This window comes from Ptychodera flava, chromosome 11 (assembly GCF_041260155.1).
Source record: "Ptychodera flava strain L36383 chromosome 11, AS_Pfla_20210202, whole genome shotgun sequence".
In the NCBI taxonomy this organism is placed as follows: domain Eukaryota; kingdom Metazoa; phylum Hemichordata; class Enteropneusta; family Ptychoderidae; genus Ptychodera; species Ptychodera flava.
Genome location: NC_091938.1, coordinates 11952108 through 11961838, shown reverse-complemented (window position 1 = coordinate 11961838; position 9731 = coordinate 11952108).

Genomic DNA, 9731 nt, shown 5'->3' with positions numbered 1-9731 from the left:
TATGAAGGACGTAACTCATAATGAGGTACGTCCCTTTTTTGCTCAAAATGCTAGTGCAAGACAGGCGTAAGTCCACATTTTTCAATTTGGGAAGAGGTCATTTTCAAATAGGCGGTACCGCCGGATACCCCCCGCGGTATACCTCTACTTCGCTTACCGCCAGGATTACCGCCGCTCAGAGACCGTGAATATTCATGAAACTCATTACCGCGGACTGGAGGTGAACATTAACACCTCTATTACACTAACGATCGCGGTAATACCGCGGGCACAGCGGTAAATGGCTGAACGGCTGTACTAAGCCATAGACAGTAGAGGGGGCCTCTACTGTCTATGACTAAACACAGGTTGCAGTATGAGAGAGAGAGAGAGAGAGAGAGAGAGAGAGAGAGAGAGAGAGAGAGAGAGAGAGAAGAGAGAGAGAGAGAGAGAGAGAGAGAGAGAGAGAGCGTACATCTTGGTCATATAAACAGAGTGAGTTGTAACTGTTGCGTATGTTCACTTCCGAATTCCGCCTGTAAAATATTGCAAACTGAAGGCCAAAATACCTAGAAAAAGGTGCAATTCAGAACACCCAATCACAAAACATTAGTTCACGACTGTAATATTATATGTAAAGTTCCAGCACGGTCCCTCATAGAGAAACCGTGGTTCAAGTTACGACACCCCAAAATTTGCTCGATTTGTGCGAGATCGGGAAGTAAAACTCGGGTCGCACATCGGCAGAGTGGGACCATTCTGTGATAGGAAATAACGACATTGCCTTGGGAACAGTTTGTCGTCTAATTTTCATCCGCATTTGATAGCAGCATTAATGCCCCTGTACTTGATAAAGAAGGCAGTGAAAATACCAGCAAACTACCACCGACGTATTTCCGTGTAGTTTGAAAAACCTAACTTTCTGAATACGGGGTTGACATAGGCCGTTCGTCGTGATGCTATGGCCTGGTGGAGCACAGCGGTAATAGACAGAGTGTACGCTATGCGATTTCCTCGGCCAGTTACATCTGATTATTACATAAAAAATGATTACATAATTATAACATTCAATTATGACTTTTTATATATCTATGACATTACCAATAAAACCATTAGCTACAAACAAATTGAATTTTAGAGTTAGAGGCTTTTAAAACCTTTATTCCCCTCTAACTCAGTTTGTTGAAAAACTGAGTTACATCCCTCTTGCACTGGCCCATCGATATAATGTTTTACCATATTTACTGAACACATAGTAAGATGCAGCGTCTATCGATGGTTTCCTTGCAGATTGCTGGGATCGACTAATCGCACGCGATCGTAGCAGGATATTTACATGATAAACCAAACAGATCAGGCTTCAAAGAAAGTATATTTGCGCATTTTGTGCATACAATTCTTTACAAACAAAGTACTGGAAAGCGTTTTTCATGAAAAATCTACTTGGTATTTACTGATATCTCAATCATGTCTCTTTTACAATCAAAGAAGGTAGCCAATTTTTTTAAAGCAGGCGTCCACATTCTATTGACTTCGCTTTCCTAGAGAATTGCAAAAACTAGTCGATCATGTTGGACAGGTTTTAAAAAAGCAAAACAGGCGTGCTAGAGATACAGCTTCCAGATAAGTGTGAAGTGAAAATGTTAAAGAAGTGGTGGAGAAAGTACATTTATACTCGGTTAACACGTTTGCGCATCTTATAATACGCACAGATATATTGCCTTAATGAGAAGTCGGATAATGATTGAAAATGAGGCAGATTATATTTGAGTTGTACGTGTGTTTGTCTCTTCTGTTCATGTGTGAATCTTGGTGTCTCCTTTCAAATAGGGCTCTAGCATATTACAGGTGCACTTCCTAGCACTTTGTGACGCTCAAATGTCTATTAGGACGGACAACATCTGAGACCAAGATGGCGAAGATCATTCGGCAATGCATTTTCGAAATTAACGACCAACATAAGCCGTTTTATTACATGTCACCACTTTATCTTTCCAATCTTGATCGTACATAAACCGTCTAGTAACACACGCGTGAGCGCGTAAAATATAGTGGCTGGACCAGGTTATCTAAAAACACAATTCGTGAATAATATTACGCATGCTAATGTTTAAAAAAGGATCAGTTGTCAATGGGATAATATCTTTTTGCCAGATGATACCAAGACATTTCGCAACTCAGTCGACACTGATATCGTAAACGTCATTTATCGTTTCAGTATGGAAGGGTTGATCCAGTGAGTTACTGTATAATAATAATAATAATAATAATAATATTTATTTCTTGAAAAAACGCTTTCCATGTAAACACATCTCAAAGCGCTGTACATTAAAAGTGAAAAGGCATTTAAAATGTACGATAAAAAAAGTTATTCGGTGAATAAAAAAGTTTTAAGGTTTGATTTAAAAATGTTAAAATTCTCACTGCAACGGAGTAAAATAGGCAGCCTGTTCCACAACCTTGGAGCACTTGTAGAAAATGACCTGTCTCCATAAAAAGCCGTGTTAACAATAGGCTGATAAAGGGTATAAGCTCCATCTGTAAAAGAGCGAAGAGTGCGGCCAGAAGAGCGAATATGTAAAAGCTCTCTTAGGTACGAAGGAGCCATATTATTTAAAACTTTGTAAGTCAAACAAATTATTTTAAATTCAACCCGTTTCTCTATAGGGGACCAGTGCAATCTCTTAAGTAATGGTGTAACATGTTCTGTTTTCCTTGTTTTAGTGATTAACCGTGCAGCGGCATTCTGAATAGCCTGTAACTTATTAATTTGATAATTTGGCAGTCCATAAAGAAGACTGTTACAGTAGTCGAGCCTTGAAGTAACAAAAGCGTGGACTAATTTTCTGTTGATCCCTGGTCTAAAATATTTCGGATTTTACTAATCCTCCATAAAGCAAGTATCACTAGGTATTCATGAAGAAAGCTACCCGTGTTTTTACAACATCAAATATTGTCTGTCGCATCTCTTAGAAGCGCAGCTTAAAATAAACAGATGCTTTGATGTATTCAGTGACAATATTAATAAGCTTTTAGCGCGTATGACATCTAGGTTGGTCAGGATTTTTATGCTGATCGCTGCAACATTGTTAGCAACAGAAACATTCTGTATATAGCACTATTCGTTTCGCCAATAAATAAACATTTGAATTTTTTACGTTGTCACATACCTAAAGCTAAAGTTTATGTAATTCTACGTCATTAATTGGTTTTCGTATTTTATCTCGCGCAAGTCACGGTGAAATGCAAGTAGTCCATTTTCGCAGTTTTAGCATGTAATGACAATCTATGGTTTGTCTACAAACACGATAAAAGCTGGTCTTGATGTCTTGATGTCCTTAGCGGTCCATCGGAGATAAACTAAAACATTGTGTAATGCCCATTTTAAAGGGCATTGAGTTCAAGGGACAACAATAAGAGTGGTTTACAAGAGAACTACTCTCTCTCCTATGCAGGGCAATTTCTGATTCAAATTTAAAGCCCTCTTTCATTTATGAAAGAATTTCACAGCATCCCTGTGGCATCTCCATGTTTTCTTACCCTGATTCCATTCCTTCTACGTATCCTGTTGTTTATTTTTCTACTTCCTAAACATCTTTAAAGCGTTTCAAATAGAACATGAGTAATGTACAAGCACGGCAATGTAAAAAGGCACCATGCAACAGCGCTCACGAGACGTTTGCTATTACTTGCATGTGAGTAACAAAGAGTTGGTGGTTGCCATGGTAGAATACTTTACAGTTCTTCGTGGAACATTGTGACGGTGCAAAATGTAGACATGATTGTTTCCTGGAGTCTTTTATTAATGTGACGGAAGGCGCTTCTAAGCACGTAGCTACTTTCTAAAGCTACGAAGAGTATACTCCGACAGTCGATAAATCCCAACAATGTATTTCGCCATAAGTTAACAGAAGAACTTTATTTTTTGGCTTCCACGAATCATTTTAGCGGTTTCCTCAATCATGCTTGAACCCACCATCAAGGTTATTGCCAAGTGTATTTTTATATGACGTATACTATACAAACAATAATACAAACAGTACTTGTACCGATCCAATATCGTTATCTTATGGATCAATAAGAATAAACCATGCTTAGGAATTATGGGATATATACTGTGCGCCATAATGCGGAAAATGCTTCAGAAAACTCGAGCATAAACTGAAAAAAGTAATTCGCACTTGATTATTACAATATATAACCAGAGAACAATAAGGAAAATATCAAAAACAATATTAAAAACAAAAAGGATTGAAACAAATCGCAAAAATTGCCAAATGAAAATGATGTGAAAACAGGATAATGTCAGTGTCGTCACTTGGGTGTGCATCATTTGGAGTAGGCATATTCTGCTGACGTCCTTTGTTATAATGTGTGCTACAATGTATCATATCTAAACCAGGGTAAATACAAGTCAGTGCATACTTACTACATCAAAAATCTTTGTGTTCCCAATTATGTGAGCCTGGTAAAAACCCAAGAAAATATGTGCAATACTATGCGTAATACACAAATTACATTGAATAATGAAGACAACATGAGAACTTCTTCACAAATCGTTGACATTTATTTTATGAGCAAACGCTACGCAAAAGGCAAAAATTAACAGGTGCACATTATAATGTCCGGTTTAAATGTCTCCATTGCCAATACATAAACGTTAACGGTACAAGTGGGAAGTCAAAGAAACGCCAAGGTATTTTCAGATGGAAAAAGTTATCATAAGTACACAATAACAGTTGAAAAATATAGAGATACATAGATATATAAACCAAAAAAGCTACTTGCTAGATAAATACAATCATCAATAAATATATACGTACGCAGCCATATCTTCAAAAGCACATACATACATACATACATACATACATACATACATACATACATACATACATACATACATACATACATACATACATACATACATACATACATACATACATACATACTCATAAACGTATACAACTGATCGACTGAGATATTTCCTATTCCTTTGTATAATTCAATGCACGTACTGCCACGGCGGGGGCGTCGAGGCGTCGCAGCGGCCTGAACGGCGGTACGTCGGGCGACGTGTTACCGGGCACCTTAAATTATTGTTCAGATGACGTAATTTATTATTCAGTATTTGAATTTCTGTTGAAGTATACTTCCTTAGTGAGAGTAGACTTTAGTTCCGGCATCAGACATACCAGAGCCCTTTTGTCTTTGTCAAAAATTTTTGTTGTTGACATGTTTCTATTCACAATCGTCAGTATATCAAAAATATGCTTTTTATCACAGTGTTTCCGCAGGGCATATGTCAGTTCTGTGATGTAGATGGAGCCTTTATCGCTTCTGAAAGACGGTGCGTCTGATCAGTCGAAAAGGCAACGAGGAAATCAGCTTTGTTTGCGACTGGCTGGTGTTCGTCTGTTTCAAAGACTTCTCGACCATTCTTCTTTGCTGTCAGTGTTTTAGTTTTTGTCGTGTATGCGCGCTATTCATCAGTTCCGCGGCATGTTTGTATAAAAAATATTTTGGGTTTCCCTTGTAAAGTGAGACACTCACCCGCGGTAAATTTCTTTTCTATGTCCTTGATGCTCATTTGTTTGTTGTCCATGGTAGTGATATATCCCTCGCCTCCATGAGAAAGGAAGCAACAAACGAATGAATCAAATGCATCGTGATCGGCTCGACTTAAGTTATCAAGGTGAAAATTCAGTTCTTTGTACGTCAGATCTTTGTGTATGGAAACAACATAATCTAAATTATGCTGAAAGACTTTGGTCAAGCTTTCTGAAAAATCAAAACAAAAAGTACCACTTTAGCTTTCAGTTCACGTGAATAAAGTTATTTCTAAAAGTTTTATTTTGAAAAACTCACTTTTTGAGGTTCCTATTCTCAAAAAATGTAAATCTGCTGGTAGAAGTGGACTTTACCAAATTATGTATTATTGCACGCAAGAGGCATTGATATAAACAAAAGTATTCTTATCAGGCATACTGCAAATGTGCACACTCAGGTACCCGTCTACATCAATGTTGCCTGTCTCTGTATACCGCGATTTGTCCCCTGTGTAGAAGTCCACTTCCCTTCATTCCCTCTTCCAACTACATGTTTCTTCTGCCCCTATGCAAACTCCCGTAAATAACCGAATCATAATTCCTGTCCATTCAATTCCGTTCTTTTTAGTTGCCCACCCTATTCCCGCCCGCCGATACGGAAAAAGTTGTCGGCAAATCTGCCAAATGTTTGCACAAACAGCTTTTGTGGCTACTCCTGTAATGGCAGGAGTATAGACAAGGATATACATGTCAATTTAGTGAATTTAAAACTTTTATTGACTTATACCTATATCTTTTTGTGCGCCACTTCTCTTTAAATCATCTCGACCATGGAAATTTTCATTGCTGAATATGACGGCCATACCGTGCGGCTTGCACTTCATTTGATAGACTTCCTGGTCTTCCTTGATGGGAATCGAGGGTGCCTTTTGACGAATAGCTGGTAATGGTTTCTTAGAGGGGATTATCGAATAATCGCTTATATGCGCGTCTTCTTTTTGGAGCTGCCAAGGATTATGTTGCTGTGCGTGTTTTGTTGGTGACGTTCTGTTCTGTTCTGACCAGACGGTTGCCGCAGTCCTTGCTGCATTTGATAAGATTCGACTCCGCTTCTTCGTCGTGTATTTTTATTGCGGGTTACTGATGTTTGGGACATCTTGGAGAATGTTGACGTTTGCCCTTTTGAATGGTAAGACGATAAATTACACGTACAATGCAACAACTCTCTGACTATATTAAACGTTCCTCTGTAGCTAGAGTGGATCTTTCCCTTACTGCTTAGGAGTTAGGAAGTCGTGAGACAGATGAGATATTCACTAAACTGAAAGCAAAACATCGAGCGTACGCCATCTTAACTTTTGAAAAACAATGGTTCCTGACTTAAAATAAGAAATTCTTGTCCGGTAATGTAAGGCAGAGCCTACAATATTACTTTTAGACAGTATCTCCTATTCTGTGAGATGGAAGGCAACTGGGTGACCATATATTTCATCCGATAACATCGGATAATGCAATAATAAAATCGATAATATCATTTAACCATGCGTTGTGAGAAAGATGTAGATGCCTGTTTTTATCGGATAAATTTGAATAAATTGATAACATTGCCATAAATCTAAGTTGGGATCTAATGTTCTCATGGCGTCAAGGCTAATGTATAATGCTACGTTAATACGGTTAACATGGGTTCAAGTTGGTAGTTTGATCCTTATAAGAACGAAACGTGTCATCTTCTCTGAAGAATTCAACTTCGACCTTACTAATAAGTTGCCCGAATAATTGTGGCGCCGATTGCAATTTCAGGTTTGTTACTAAGTATAGCTGCAAGCGGCCACTTCTGTTTGAAATTTTGGCAAATTTTGTTATCACATGCACTAGTCAAGTTTGTCGTCTCTTAACGGAAAATACCGAGATTAGACTGGTCGTTCTACACTACGACAATCCGCGTCTATGTAATCAATTTCGGTGCGTCGAAGCTTTTTTGTGTCAATCTTCGATGTGCTCGTCAACGTAAACAAACAACATGACGGCACGTATTTCTCAAACGAGCCGTGAAAATTAGCAAAATCAAGTCTTAAATTTTAGAGTCTGACAAAATACATCCACTTAACAAATTTTGAGTCCTTCTGTGTTAGTGTTGTCGCCAATATGGGGTTCGTATCCGTTTAGACGCCACCGCTATCTGAATTTTCAACGCACCTAGTACTTTTATGCGGTAGACGTGGGTTTCCACTGCAATAAGTCGTGCTCATCCAGACCGTACTCTGGCCTCAGAAAGTCGTGTAATGAAATCAATATTTTCATAAACTATGACAATAGTAATGAGAACTTCGAAGAAGCATGGGTATAAGGGAGCGTTCAGTTATTATAGCCGGGAATGGGCCAGGGGGTCACCTGGAATTTGAGTACTGCAAAAGGGGTCTGGTATTTCTTAAAGAGCACAGGCGGGATCACTTGATTTTTATAAGTATCAAGCCCGACAAAAAGCCGTTTCAGTGTCTAAAATATGCTGGGAAATAAACATGAGTCGCTGCATGATTTCATTCTCTGAAGTCACTCAAACGTAGATCTGAATAAAAGTATAATTATCTGTCACGTGAGTTGCCCTAACAACTCTGAGGCTTGTCTTTTTGTAAATCACGCTTGCCGAGAGCAGTGAACAATTCCTATTACATATTAGAGATATAGCAAGGTTTGTCAAGGAAGCTTTACCTGTAGACTACCATATAATGAAATAATGCTATTAGGTGAAATTCCTATATCATAATTGTTGTCCACATCTGAACTTTCCAACACCCTATTTGAATCGAGTACATTATAATTGTCAAACACTTGTAAAGCCACAGATTGAGTCAGTTATAAAAGAACAGTTGTTGGTAGTTTCTCATAGACTCCAATGTATAGTAGATCAACATTTTCGGTGAAATTCCAAAATCAAATTTCTTGAACACATATGCACTTGTAACCATCCTATCGTAATCAAATACAATTATGTCAAATATCCAGCGCCTATATTACAGAGGAAAGAAATTATTCAGAGTTTTGTCATAGACTCTAATGTACAGAGGATGGACATTTTAGGAGAAATTCCAAAATATGAGTGCAACCACACTATTTCAATCAAGTATATTCATGTCAATTATCAAACAGCTATAAATGCATTGAAAGGCATCATATATTTTTCTCATAGACTACCATGTACAGTGAATCAACATTATCAATTAATCCAAATATCAAATTTTTTGTATACACACATATTTTTTTTCTGTCACTTCAAGCAACGTACGTTATGTATATGAATTATAAAACAATGAAATGTTCAGATATAGATTGTTTTTGATGGGAAAAATGTTAATTGCTTGCCGAATAGACTCCCGTGTATTATGGTTTGATATTTTAGGACGAAACACTATATCGGCCACATTTTGCCATCTGACAGTTGCACAAAAAATTGTGTTCCCCAAAAAGGCATGCGTGAAATTTCATAATTCTTCAATAATTCTTTTGCCAAAGATTATAGCCCACCTGTAACTTCTGTCCAATCCCTTTGACGGGGATTTCAAAATGACAGCAAGTCAGAAGGGGCGTCTTTAAAAAAAATCAGATTTTGGGGGATTCTATCGCCCGCCTCCCCGTCAAGAGATGTTTGTGTATACAGCTTTACTGTATACATGTATATATGTATACATGAATTTTGTGTCATCTTACAAAGGTATGGTCTTCAATTTTTGGTGCAATGGGTAGGGGGTTCACTTATTTTGACTGATGCATACTAGGAAGAATTTTCCGGCCCTGAAAACTGAACGTTCCCTGATACTTGTATATTCCAAATGAATTACTTGTATAATATTATTCGGAAACGACAAAATCGATGCCGATCGAATAATTAGTAAGCACTGCAACCAGTGCGCGATGTTACACAGTGTTTGCGCCGTTGAGACCCAGTCGATGTTTGTTCTCGAAAAGTTCCAGGCCAATGCCTTCTTTGAAATCGTGTATAACTTCGCGAAGCTTTAGGTTCTAAGTTTGACGTGAGACCGTATTTCCTCTTCTTGTTCAATTTCAGTGAATTAATAATGGCAATCTGACTTCAATAGTATTTTGTCCTTCTGTCCGTCTATCGCGCTGTCCTTTTGTCAGTCATTACTTTGCGCATGCCTCTATAACGGCCGTATGTCTGGGTCACACAACAGACCGCGTTTCTAC